This window comes from Priapulus caudatus, unplaced genomic scaffold (assembly GCF_000485595.1).
Source record: "Priapulus caudatus unplaced genomic scaffold, Priapulus_caudatus-5.0.1 Scaffold262, whole genome shotgun sequence".
Taxonomy (NCBI): Eukaryota; Metazoa; Priapulida; class Priapulimorpha; order Priapulimorphida; family Priapulidae; genus Priapulus; species Priapulus caudatus.
This window is the reverse complement of record NW_014577323.1, coordinates 27,528-42,589: the sequence shown is the minus strand read 5'-3', so window position 1 is coordinate 42,589 and position 15,062 is coordinate 27,528. Positions and strand designations below refer to the sequence as shown.

Below are 15,062 nucleotides of genomic sequence, written 5' to 3'. Positions count from 1 at the left end.
GTACACGTGCGTGCGTGTGCACGTACACGTGCGTGCGTGTGCACGTGCGTGCGTGCGTGTGCACGTACACGTGCGTGCATGAGTGTGTGCGTGCGTGTGCAAGTACGCGTGCGTGCGTGTGTACGGACATCGTACTAGTGCTGCCGCCTATCGTGGAGGTTAAGCTAACTCGAGTTAAGCGTCTACACGGGCCTTAACTCGAGTTAAGCGTCTACACGGACCTTAACTCGAGTTAAGCGTCTACACGGGCCTTAACTCGAGTTAAGGTAACTCGAGTTAGCTTAACCTCGATCGACTGGCGAGGTTAAGCTAACTCGATTTAATGCTAACTCGAGTTACCTTAACTTGAGTTAAGGTCCCGTGTAGACGCTTAACTCGAGTTAAGGTTCGTCGTGTAGACGTAGCTATACATTACTTTAAAATCCAACATTTGAAGTCGACGTGGAATTTTTTTATTCACACATAATAAAATTTAACGATAAACTCTGTTAGCATTCTTACATTTATAAACTGTGCTAGAAGAGCTGACTGTGGTGTTTACAAACTCAACAATTATCGGATGTTCAGTATTGCCGTTTCAATCCCAAAATGAACGATGATGGAAAACAAGGCCTACCTACTCGCCTCACATTTTTAACTTTCATAAATCACAGTAACTATCACCTTCACAGTAACAGTACTAGCCATGCGTATCATAGACAGCGTGGAATTTGTTATCATAATCTCGCTGCTTTAAACGGTTGGTCTTGTTGTAAACAGCCGATAGCCAGTGCCCAATGAGGACACGAATATGTAACATCTTTGTGACACTTTTCAAACAAGAAAAATTTACCCAAAGGTACATTTTATTCGCCACAAATTCTGTAAACCACTAGAATTACTAACATTAATATCATCACTTTTTGTTCGGATTAGGGTCAGTTTTTACAAAACACCGACGATATAACTTGTTTTACATTATTTGTGCTCTATTAGTAACTGCCCTCACTTATATATAATTATAAACATATGCCTCCAAGAACTTTCGTTCGCGTGAGTCTGAACTCGAACTTGACGACCAAATTTCTTGTCGTTAATCAATTTTTATGAAATAGTTTTCGCAACTGCCCGTTTTCCAACTTATTTTCATATTATATTCAGTGTACAAGCAATCGTAATGTGTATTGTTTGTATTATTAAGTGTAACGGTTTGGGACTCCTGTCATCTATGTCTACACAATTAAACACACGTCTGGTGGAAACGCATACAATTGTGTGTACGCGGCTCGAAGCGACCTCGGCACGTCTAGTAGTCACTATTGCTGGTGTGGAGGTTAGCAGCTGCAGCTAAACACGCGTACGTAGTAGCTTCAGATCGCTTCATTTGGACATCCATGAGCTTCCCTACGACGTGAGCACGTGCACAATTCGTGCTCTCTGTGCAAATTAAGCCACGCTCGGCTGTTGAGTTTGGAAGGGGGTAGCGTGGAATACGACCGTATTTTCGTGAATTATTTGTGAATACTATTGCAATTAGTTCATGTCTAGTAAACGGCTTTTATTTAACCAAATGCAGTATTCTAAGCGTTTCTGTGACTGTCGTGGTTAGTAACAATGGAACGTGGCTTTCAGTCGAGAAACAAGACCGGACGTGTCACCCCTGTGGGACGATCACGGCCTGATCAGCCACCGACAAAGGGGACAACGTTAAATAGGAAATTTTTAATTACATTAGTTGAATCTACATTGTACCGTCGAATATTCGTTTATAGCGACATGCTATGCTGCTATGCTCCATATGGCGCTAGATATCACCGATCGTGTGAAAATGCGTTATTTCATACACATATTTTTGTCAATATATATATATATATATATTGTATTATATTCGACATATTTAATTATATGACATTTTATTCTTAACAAATTGAAATTTTATGGTACCACGCCACGCTTGAAATTTTGTTCGATTTTAGACGATAAAACAGGAGAATGTGATAGTTGCGTGCGTTTGGCCTATACTATGTTACAAACAGCGCTGATCAGAACGTTGGAATTTTCTATATCATAATTGAAAAATAAAAGCATGTAAATTCTATCAAAATAATACTAGAAATACTCATAAGCAGTGCAGTTCCAACGAGTAACGATTCTTAATTAAAGACCGTTGTTGACCTGCTGGTTACTCATTTAATTATTATACGTAACATAATGCAACAATTCGGTACGATTTTTGGTATGATTTTGAATTAATGCGTGCTAACTTGGGAAATATATAGGTACCCGACGAACAGCGTCATTTTGAAGGAAAACGTCTATAATGTACTATTTTCTCTCGTTATGCATAACTGGTGAGGGCACGTCTAAGACTTCACGCATAACGTTTTTAGACATAATGCAGACATCAGCATAGCGCCTATATGTGTGAGGTCATTACCACGGGGCCGATAAGAATTTTCCGATGTAAACGTTTTATCGAGACGTTTACCCCACATCTTGTAGACATTCTGTTGGTGCATGTATAAATCACGTTCACGGCATTGGTTTATTCTCACGTGCTTGAATTGGCAATTGTTGTATTTCTAAAGTAAAGACTCAAGAACCAACGTGTAATATATATTTAATACGAACACCGAATTTATTCCACCGCCGTCCAGCCAGCCACGTTGTAGAATGTCACTGGCTTCGGGAAGTACTTGGCGCCACCTATTGGGCCCGTAATGGTACATGTTACAATAATTAATCCCACAGTAATTATATATAATGGCATAGATTAATAGGCCTACTATATATGGAAACTATATATATCAGGAGTAGATAATAGGGAAGGAGTGTGACTTCAATAAACAAGGGAAATTCGTCATTTACTAGCCTTATAATACCTACGATTTACTACGCGTAACTCATCCAACTTGAGCTCAAATCGTACACAGTACATTCGCCTAGCATCGTGCGAAATCGTTTCCTCGTATACACCAGCAATCCGGAGATACAGACTAAAACGTACGACACGATTATCCATTATTTTGCCATCAATCCGAACGTATTCCCCGCCGAACTTACAAACAAAAGGCACCCAGCTAACACAAAAACGTTCACATAACGTTATTTTAACGTTATGTTTTGGTTTGGATAACGTTATACACCAACGTTATAATTACTAAATTGTGTCGGGTTTTTATAACGTTTTATAACGTTAAAAAGAACGTTTTCCTAACGTACTAAAAACTTGAAAATAATGTTCTTGTGCGTGGTTCTGATAACGTTAAAAAAACCGACACAATTACGTGAATATAACGTTTATATTTACGTTACTGTTACGTTATTTTTTACTTAAATTTATCGTTCTTGAACGTGGTTCTGATAACGTTAAAAAAACAGACACAATTACGTTAATGTAACGTTTGTATTTACGTTATACTGTTACGCAGAGGCTACGGGTACGGTAGCCTTAATGTCTCGAGACTACGGGTACGGCAGTCACACTACGCATGCGCTGCTGCCGTATGTCTCAAGGCTACGGTTACGACAGTCCTACACACACAAGTACAAACAGTAACCCTAAACCTAACCCCAACTCTAACCCTAACACTAACACTAACTATAAAGCGACTCGGCTATGGTATATACGCGTGTAAAATCAGATAAATTAATCTATGGTGTATAACCTTTTGCTTTCAATATTTTGCATCTGAACTGACAATCAATCCCAAACAACTAGTGTAGGCTAGCTAATTAATTAATTAATAATTTAATAATTAATTAATAATTAATAAATTAATTAATTATTAGGATGGAGATTAATTATTCGTAAATTAATTTCCAACGGCATTATTTTGTGGGAAAGCGACGCATGCACAAATGGACTACCGTACCCGTAGCCTCGAGACATTAAGATACGGCTACCGTATCCGTAGCCACTGCGTTACTGTTACGTTATTTGCTACTTAAATATAACGTTCTTGAACGTGGCTCTGATAACGTTAAAAAACCCTACAGTATTACGTTAATATAACGTCATTATTTACGTTCTTATTACGTTATTTTCTACTTGAATATAACATCCTTGTACGTGGTTCTGATAACATAAAGATATCTCGGCACAATCACGTAAATATAATGTCAGTATACAAAAATAGTTTCATTCAATTATATTAACAATTGAAATATGTACTTTACAATGATGATATTTACATCACATAAAATAATAACACCACATTGATACATGATATAAAAGTATAAAATGTAGCTAAACACGTAGAAATGTACATCACTTAAAAAGTTGATTTGCTATATATGAATTATAAACATGCTGTTATTAGAAGTTATATGCTTTATACTAGAAATATTGATACATGATATACAGAGATGCTACAGGGCCGGCTAGGTTACCTATAACTTTCCTCCACCGCACCTACCTCCCCCAGTTTCTTTTTCCGCCTCCTCTATCATCCCATCCACCCACCTTCTCCACTTCCCCCTCCTGCTCCACATTCCCCTTTTCGACTTTTCCTATATCTCTCACTCCTCCTCCCCCTCCTCCTTCACCTAGCTCGATCTGCATTACCCCCATTCCGCCTCCCCCCTTATGTACACACGGCTGCCGAGTATATATAGCCGCCAATTCCCAAAAATCTAGTAACGACTTTTAATATAGTATCCTAGAGTTATAACGTTTATTCCACGCAGATTTGTTAGTGCAAGTTTATGCGTGGCTAACGTTTATTTATGGTTGGCACAACGTTTATTGTTACAACCTACCTAGGCCTACCTAAACGTTCAGTACTAGTTTCTAATAGGTGCATATATATATGTGCAGCACACGTTTGTTTCTAACCATTTAAAAACGTTAAATGATGGTTAGTGTAGGTTCATGACTAACGTTCGTTCATGGTTACGACAAAGTTTATAAATAACACTTATTTTCACCACCTCGGAACCCTAGACGATCTGCAGCCCGGATATCCGCGCGAAGCGCGCAAACGCCGCGCAGCCGCAAACTTAGACATATTCACTGCCCTTTCTCCAGGAGCTATTAGCTTCAACGGGTCCTAGTATACGTCAAAGCCATATAATCGGTGCGTTCAGCAGCGTTCTGACCTGTTCTGGGGGCCTAAGATGCTCCATGGTCTCGCGTAAATACCGCAACTTCAGACACCATGTAAAAGCGTGACACTGTTTACGGGCATGGAAGTACAGAGAGGGAGAATCTCCCGGGCCCAATTTATTACTCGAACCTGAGTGGACAATAACAACGAGTTGCGCGTGACGTCATAACTACGAGTATGCATCAATCTGTTACATATCCCTTTTCCATATGCTTATAAACATTGTGAGAGCTAATAAAGACAGCATATACTTGTATGCTAGATATTAATCGTTACGGTTCAAATGCTTGTTTGTTATTTCTATTGCTATAGATATGGTACCTCAGTTCAGCGAGTTCTCAGTTACTATGTACGTGAATACATGTATTTGCAAATGTCACGACAGTACCTATGACGTAACAGGTAATAGACAAACGTAAATGATTACTGAGCGAACCAGCATAACTAAACGGATGCTGACTAATCAACGTTCTAGATCAACAATCTTTCTACAAACTACGAACTGTATATATATCTAAACAAAACTCACAACTAGAATAACTGTTCAACTACAAGTGTTACAATGTTCAGGTCTGATAGTCCGCATATTTTTGTGGCATCTTCACTACCCTTCCGCGATAGGTAATACGTATATTGGATGGAACAGTGTGTGTTGCACTGGATGGAACAGCATGTGCTGTAGTGGATGGAACAGCTTGTGCTGTAGTAGATGGAAGAGCATGTGCTGTAGTGGATGGAACAGCATGTACTACGTTGGACGGAACAGTGTGCACCGAACTAGATGGAACAGTGCACCCTTGACTGGACGGTTGTTGATCATCTGGTGGCAAGATGATAGGCGGTGGTTCATTCGTCTGCGGTTTCTTCGATATTCGTGTCCATCACAGCTGACAATGTAGGAACGTGGATTGCCGCCTACTGTGCCAGTTACAATTGCTGGTTCCCACACTTTCCCTTTCTGGATTCGAACAACGTCGCCAGGAATCAGATGTTTCAGGCTCTTCGCACCACGATCGTAGTACAACTTCTGACGCTGCTGACTGTGGTGTAGCTGACTACGTGCCTGCACAGTCTGTGGCTGAAGTAGCTTGCCTGTTGTCGGTAGCTTGCTCCGTAGCATTCTGCTCATCAGCAGTTGTGCTGGAGAATGTGTCATTCCAGACACAGGCGTGTTGCGATACTCAAGCAAAGCTACATACGGGTCTCTCCCATCCTCCGCATCTTTCCTGAGCAACTGCTTCATGGTCTAAACTGCCCTCTCACTTAAGCCGTTGGACTGGGGGTATGTCAGACTAGACGTTGTCAAACTAATCCCCCATTCCGCCGCGAATTTGCGGAACACCCGACTCTGAAATGGCATGTTGTCTGTCACTAATTCCTCTGGAATTCCGTGGCGGGCACACACACTCTTAAAGTGCGTGACCACTGTGCTTGCCGTCTTGTTGGACAGCAGCGCTACCTCAGGGTACTTCGAATAATAGTCCACGATGACTAAATAGTCTTTCCCACTTATCTCGAACAAATCTGCCCCTACTTTCTGCCAAGGTCGCTCTGGAATGTCATGCGGAATCATTGGCTCTTTCTGATTCTTGCGTTTGTGGTGAAGGCATACTGAGCATTTTGACACAAAGTTCTCAATATCCGCTGCCATACCGGTCCAGAACATAACAGATCGTGCGCGAGCTTTGCACCCCCCCCCCCTAGGTGGCTCTCATGTATTATCTGCAGCATGTCCTTCCTCAATATGGCTGGAACAATCAGTTTCTCTCCCAAGAAGAGCAATTCGTCGGCTTCATATATCTCATCTCTGAAAGCATGATACTGGCGTAACTGTTCCGGTACTCCTTTCTTGTGTGTGTGCCAACCACCATACACGATTTTCTTCAACTTTTGCAACTCACCATCAGCATTTGTTGCCGACCTGATCTCGTCTATCTTCTTAGCTGAGGCTGGAAGTTTTCCAATTAGCACATGCACCATAACTTCCACTTCCTCATCATATAACTGATCATCGCCGTTAGTGTTTTCCATGTACGCTCTGCTTTGCGTATCTGCCATGTACACGTACTTTCCAGGTACGTATCGTACACTCAGCGTGTAGCGTTGCAGCTGTATCATGAGACGTTGCAGTCTAGGTGAAGCTTTGCAGAGTGGTTTTCGTACTATTACCTCCAGTGGTTTGTGATCAGTTTCCACTTCAGTGTCTTTGCCGTATATGTACTCATAATCTTTTTGCACGCAAAACAAATTGCCAGCATCTCCTTTTCGATCTGAGCGTAATTCTGCTCAGCTGACGTCATCGAACGGGATGCGTACGTTCCGGGTTGTCCACTCTGTAGGAGTCATGCACCTAGTCCTGACTGTGATGCATCTGCCTGAATCTTGGTTGCCTTCTTCACATCATAGAATTTCAACACGGGCTGACTGGTCAAGATACGCTTCAGCCGCTGCAGTGCTTGTTCATGTTCGGGTTGCCAGTCAAAAATCACTCCTTCTCAAAGTAAATCTATCAACGGTGCAGTGATATCCGATTCATTCGGAATGTACTGTGCTAAGTACTTCACCATACCCAGCAGTAGCTGCAGCGCCTGTTTGTCTTCTGGCTGTGGCATATTGGCAATCGCTTCCACTTTCTTGTCATCTGGTTTTAGCCGACACAAGGTTTCCCATGTATTTGACCTCTTTGATCTTATACTGGACTTTGTCCTTGTTAAACTTGACATTTCGTTCCCTGGCCCTGTCCATGACTCTGCGAAGTATCATGGCATGCTCTTGGTCATCTACAGCAGCTATGATCATGTCATCTGCAATAACATGCACCCCATTTATGTTACCGAATGTCTCCTCATTGCGTTTCTGCATCACTTCACTTGCTGAACATATACCGAATGGCGTTCTGCGGAACCTATACCGTACCCACGGTGTATTAAATGTACACAGATACGACGACTCTTCAGTTAACTTCACTTGCCAATAACTGTCCTCGTCTAAAATTGTGAACACGGTTTTGCCACTCAGTTTGCTTTGGACGTCTTCGGGAGTGGGTATACTGTATCGCTCACGCTTGATGGCTTCATTAAGTGGCTTCTGGTCCAGGCATAGACGCATGGAACCGTATTTTTTCTCTACAATTACTAGATTGTTGACCCAGTCTGTTGGTCTATCGACACAAGCTACAATTTCTTGTTTTTCTAGCTTGTCCAGTGTCTCTTTTAGCTTTTCTTGTCGTGCATATGGTATCTTCCTGTTCGGTTGTATGACTGGCGGAACATCTGGACGTACCTCGATATGGTATGGGTTTTCAAACTGACCTATACCAGTGACCACATCCTTGTACTTCATCACTGAGCTTTCCTTTGTGATCGGTCGTGATAGCATGTGTGATGGCTTGAGTTCATTCACACGGCACACCAAGTTCAGTGTCTCACAGGCCTGGTGACCTAGAATTGCAGTGTTAGTCGCATCTGTGACATAAAAACTCAGCATGTGTTCATCACCACTGGTGCCACAGTGCACGTATATCTTACCAAGTGGCTTAATACTGTGGTCACCAAATGCCGATAATATGGTGTTCGTTTTCCTCAATGGTATTTCGTTCTTCATAGACTTGTATGCACTGTGGGGTAGAACATTAGCTTCTGCACTGGTGTCCCACTTGAACCGTATCAGTTTGCCCTCTACTCTGAGATGTGTACACCACTTAGACGCATTCTGTATTGATATGTGACCCCCAAACAACGAGCCCATAAACAATGCATCGCTTTCTGTGTCACTGTCATCATTGACTGTGTAAACTCTCTTGTGCTTGGTTGCGTTGCATATTCTGTCCACTACCCTTGCATTACAACAGCAAAATGATTTTTTTTATGACACTTCATACATGTCTTTCCATATGCTGGACACTTCCTCGGTGGATGCTTCATGCCACAGTACTTGCATTCTGTGAGATTGTGCACTTTCTGGCTTGCCCGGAAACCTGCCGCGCTCTGCTTGTGCCAAGCCAGTTTTCCCGCGGTTTTGTGCAAGGCGTGCACGCTAGCCATAGCACTACTACTAGCGCTCATAGACTGTAAGTATACTTTACTAACCTCAGCTGCCCTGCATATGTCCGCAGCCTTGTCGAGCGTTAGATATTTCTCCCTAAGTAGCGCTGAGAGGGTCTATGTCCCCCGGGGTACTGCCGGAACGTACCCTGGTACTATCTAATATGCCGGACCGTACTTCGTCTACTCCACTAACGAGTCTAGAGAGTCGCTTACGCCTACTCCTTAACCCTAACCCGAACCCGAACCTTAACCCTAACCTTAACCCTAACCCTAATCCTAACCCTAACCATATTAAATAGTGACTAGGGTACGTTCCGGTATACCGGACCGTACCCAGGGTACGTTCCGGCAGTACCCTGGGGGACATAGACCCTATGAGCCTAAGTAGCCTTTCTTTAATCCGGTCATCCGCCACACCAAACATAATTTTATCCCTGATCATGAGATCACGGGAGTCTCCAAACTCGCACAATGCAGCACGAGTCCTCCAATCAGTGACCCACTGATCGGTAGTCTCTCCCTCGTGCTGGTTGCGCTCCCAAAACTTATACCGTTCAAACACAGTGTTCTTTCTTGGCTCACAATACTGCTGGAATTTCGCCAATACTATGTTGACACTTTCCTTGTCTACTTCGTTATCCCAGGCAAATGTGCTGTGAATTTCCTGTGCCTCATGTCCGGTACAATGAAGTAAGATAGCAACTCTCGTTGCCGCCGGCTTTTTGTCGACTTCCGTGGCTGTCGCATAGACCCTCCACTGTTCAACCGATTTCTGCCAGTTCTCTGCAACATTCCCGTCAAACCTGACCTGTTCTGGAGGCCTTAAATGCTCCATGGTCTCGCGTAAATACCACAACTTCTGAGACCATGTAAAAGCGTGACACTGTTTACGGGCATGGAAGTCCAGAGAGGGAGAATCTCCCGGGCCCAATTTATTACTCGAACCTGAGTGGACAATAACAACGAGTTGCGCGTGACGTCATAACTACGAGTATATGCATCAATCTGTTACAGTTCTGGCCATTGCACGACGGCGTTCAGTACCCAGGTAGGTAGACATTTCCTACAAATGCTCGTACAAAATTTTTGGCTAGTCGGCGCGCTTTCTCTTGTCAAAAACGGACTTTTACTTTTTTTTAACATCAGTGGACATGAGTGTACATCAGTGTAGTACATATGGCGTCCAATAGATGGCGTAACGACGCTATATCCATAAGGTGTTGCTATCCCCGGGCGAGGAGGGAGGGTACGTCACGTGATACCGTTGACGTATACTTCAAAAACATTACTCATCCGGAAACGCTAACTCCAACATCTCCAACGCTAACCATAACACTAAACATATATTTCTCGGAGCGCTATATATAGGTCCAAAAATCCTCAAAAATTAATCTATGGTGTGGGGACAGATATCATGATGCAAAAACCCTAACCCTAACCCTAACTCTAACCCTAACCCTAACCCAATCCCTAACCCTAATTCTAACCCTAACCCTAATTCTAACCCTAACTCTGACCCTGACCCTGACCCTAACCCTAATCTTAACACTACTTCTACTTCTACTTCTATACTGGACAGCCCGTAAGGAATAAACGTCCAGGGCTATAGCTAGCCATGGTGTGTGACCTAGCTTGGGTACAGCCAGGTAGTTAGCCTTTTTTAGCCAAATGGCACTGAGGGTGGTCACAGCCAGAGTTTTTTTGCGCCCTCGGTGGTTATTTTACGTCCCCATTGGTCTTAGTATTACTATATTTACTAATACTGGAGACGGGACCGCCACTTTACGTGGTCATCCGAGCCACGGGAGATTCACAGTCTCCAATGTTGAGAGCCAGGTTAATTTTTCCACCTTTAGAAAATTCACTGCCCCGGCCGGGGTTTGAACTCACAGCCTTCAGTGGACAGTATACGTGGCCTAACCACTGGGCCATGAGGGCTCTCACTAGTGCTGCCATGTTGCGGTAACCTCCCTCCACGCCCGGGGGATAGCATTACCCATATCCATAGCACCACTACGGGCGAGTGCGTATTCGTGGGAACCAATTAGAGGTATAATAAAAACTCTTTGGGTGGCGTTTGTTGGAGTTTGGTTGCTATGCCGCGCTGCCGGTGTGTGGGTAGGCGAACACTGGACAAAATAACGGACTTGCGAAAAGTTTTGTATCCTCCCTCTCTTTTTGATTCTTTCTCTAACAGTGTAGCTAAGTTTCCTCATTTCACAAACATCTCACTAACACAACGATGTTGCTATTAAGGAGGAATTTTAATGACAGGTCAGGGGCAGTACTAAGGCTATCGTACAGCAAGCCACGCAAGATTTCTCGCGTGTTTTCATTGTTTTGGCAAGCGGAGTGTGGCAAACTTTCGGCTCGCGGGAGCATATTGTGAAGAGAGAAGGCGCAGAGGGCGACCGATTTCGCGTACTCGTGTGTCTCGTTCTGTGATACTCGCGTACTGTGTGCGGTATTAGAGATGACCACGTTGGTGAGAAGCTCCTAGCAAAGAAAAGCTTAGACCTCACAAAGTGCCACTGCACCCGATCTTGCTATTTATACTACGACATGAACAAGGAGATCATGCACTATACAATGCGATGCGTCTGAGAAAGGTCTTGGAGCAGCACTACTGCATAAATAAAATGAAAATTTGTGTATATCCGTCTAAGAAAATATAGAATATCATGTTTATCATTCGTTCCATTATGTCATATTGTATAATAGAAAAAATCACCTACTATGCTTGCTCAATAAGTAATAGACATTTCTTAATCCTTTAGTTAATTACAATTATTCTTTTTCTATTGCATTTATTCTAGGAGAATCTGTTTGAGGTTACCCATCTCATACTACCAGAGCAAGTTGGTGCGAGTGACCATTGCCAAGTAACAGAACTTGGGGAACGGCAGGTTCTGGATATAATTGAAAGCAACAATATTATATATTTAGGATGGATTCATGTAAGTCTATAATTAACCCTTTTATTATATTATAATGAATAAGCCATATAAGTAGAACTTTACCGAGAGCAGTCGCGGGCCCGCTGTGGAAAAAACACCAGTATTTTACGTAATATACTTAGGACTGTTTCGGTTATTATGAGCCCCCTTAATAAATGGAACAGCACTTAACATAAAACATCCAGCATATTCATCTTTTATTTTTCTCTTACATCTAGGTGTTTGATAGGGAATGTCTACATGGCAATGAAGCCTGTCGCATCAGTTACGATGGTGACCAGGATGGCATCCACATCCTCTCTCCTCAAACAGCTGCAGGAGAAGAAATCGCCTGGGATTTCATGACTACAGTCACCAATAGTCAGATTTCTCTCACTGGCTATTGTGCTATAGCCAGTTCAAGGTATTATTTCTCCAATGTTGCATTCATGAGCCGACAGACCTTCACAAAATGGATCTTCTCATGGATGGCGAATTTCCAAATTGATTTTCGGAGGGCATGCAATGTATGCAGCACCAATCCTCAGATCCTTGCCTGTGATGGCACCAAATTAGGAATATTTTTCAAAAATGCTACATGGAAGGTTTTTGAGTCGCCAACTAGTGAAACCGTTATTACACCTACACACAAGCGAACAGCAAGACAGTTTTTCTCATACAGTGACGCCGACACGGAAGTGCTGAAGGAAGGTATGCGGCAAGCACAGGAAGATCTGCAATTCTTCATTGCAAAAAATAGCAGCTGCCTCAAAGAATGGGAAACCCAATCAAAGAAGAGGATGAAATTAAGCAGAGATGAGACAACAAGACAGCATCATTTACTGAGTAACACCACCCCTGACTGCCATCGGGTTATATCTAAATTTGTCAGTGTCGCATACCCACAGGAGGTGATTCATGCACTATGCCCTGTTCTAAAGTTGCTCTCTTCCAGCAGCCCCATGTCTTCACTCATCAACTACAGGTTTGTTGGCAGCCTTGCAGCTGTGCTGACTGGCAGTGAAGAACCTGGAGGGCTGCAAAAGGACATGCCAGAGATACACAACCTCATCCAGGTAGCAAAATGGCACGGCGAATTCGAAGACATCAAAAAATTCCTAAAGAGCATTATTAATAAAATAGAAGCCATCCATTCTTCTGACAAAGAGCCTGGTGACAGCTCTGTCATCTTGCAGGCGTATGACCCTGAACGTCATGGATGTGCATACTATTTTACTGTACATGGTGGCCGTCTGCGCGATTTGCCTTTTGTTTCTCAAGTGAATGCCACAAGAGTTTTCCAGTAGTGTCCAAGAGTGGAACAACCTATCTATTCTTGTGGTTTGACCCTCTCCATGGTCACTGCTATGGGTTTCACATCATCAGTGCAAGTGAAGGGAGGAAAGATCCCTTCTCATCTGCTTACATGTACATGGAGACTGCCCCCACTGAGTTGTTCTACGACTTCAGCTGCCAGCTGGAAGAGTACGCTTTAAACAGAGAGCCAAAATTCTGGAGATGCTGTCGATTCTTCCATGACATATTTCACGGCTTTACTCACAAATGCCCCTTTGTTTATCAATCGCGCAGAATAACCAGTCTCAACATTGGAATCAACTCTGAGATCTGTGAGCAGTTTAACTCCTACATCCAGAAAATCAAATTCAGTGCACGTGCAATGAACCAGAGCCACTTCATGTTTTACCTGCAGTTCTTTGTACATCAGTGGAATGAGGAGAAGCAACGCAAATGTGAAGCTGAGCAGGCTGTGGCACGTTCTCTTTTAGACTAGATGAAGCCAGCCAGCAATCATGATCTGCATCTGTGACGATGTAATGATATGAACAGTTTAACATAATGACTGCTCCCTACATATTGAACTGTACTTTATTAGGACCGCCCCCTATACCATGCTTGCGCACAACACATGCGCAGTCGTCAGTTGCTCGGTCAGTGTTCACCATATTGTACACATTTGGATCGTCAGAATACACGTTATATGTTTGAACCCGGTTGTCACTTGTTAGTGATTGTCAGAGACAGACATAACATTACATGGTGTCAGAAGTGTTCGTGTTTGCTCTGACGACAAGATGCAGTCACTAAAACCTACGCAGCCGTTGGCTTTGTCCGGGAGAAATCTCAGCGATAACTGGACAAGATTCACGCAAAGGTTTGATGTGTATATGGCGGCGAGTGGTGGGGCCAAGAAGGATGATGCGATACAGACAGCTATCTTCCTACACGTGATTGGGGAACCAGCCATGGAAGTTTATAATGGTTTCACGTGGGCCGAAGCAGGTGACGCAAATGATCTGGCCAAGATCCGTTTGAAGTTCAAGGACTATTGTATCCCGATAACGAACGTGACGTTCGAAAGACACCGGTTTTTCACAACAGTAAAGAAACCCAGTGAGCCCATAGATCATTTTGTGACTGAATTACGCACGCGAGCAAAGACGTGTAAATTTGATTAGTTTATTTAGAGTGACGAGACGTTTTTTTAGACGTGATAGAGTTATTTGTGGGATACCAAGTAACACACTGAGACAACGCCTTCTGCGTGAGGAGAAGTTAACATTGGCGAAAGCCATCGACATTTGTAGGGCGGAAGAGGCCACCCTTTCACAAGTTGGTCAGTTGAGTGGCGAAGCAGCGGGTGCTAGTGGTAGTTGTACATCGTGTGATGTTGTATACAAGCGACAGCCGAAATCTAGTGACGAGTAAAAGGGACATAACTTTTTCGCAACCAAGAGGTGAAAAAGGATAGTTGCAAGTTTTGTGGGTACAGGCACCGACCAAATGCCTGTCCAGCCTATGGTAAACAATGTATTAGGTGTGGGAAAATTGGACATTTTATCAAATGTTGCCCAAACTCAGACAAACGCAAGCAAGGACAGAAGGTTCATGCAGTGGAGACTGAGTATGACATTGACAATGAACAGTCTGACGAGTTCTTTGTTGATACTGTGAACACTGCTAACACATCACAG

The 15,062-nt window shown here is 43.1% G+C and overlaps 1 long non-coding RNA gene across 1 annotated transcript in view; it reads right to left on the bottom strand.

The window, feature by feature from the left end:
* Positions 1-13,570, bottom strand: part of LOC106808244 — a 22,317-nt gene extending 8,747 nt beyond the window's left edge. Inside the window, exons 1-2 of the long non-coding RNA XR_001393758.1 lie at positions 13,559-13,570; positions 9,633-9,635 (exon numbers count right to left, since the gene is read on the bottom strand). This is a non-coding gene — a long non-coding RNA (uncharacterized LOC106808244). The remainder of the gene's footprint in view (positions 1-9,632; positions 9,636-13,558) is intronic.
* Between the last annotated feature and the right edge of the window lie 1,492 nt (positions 13,571-15,062).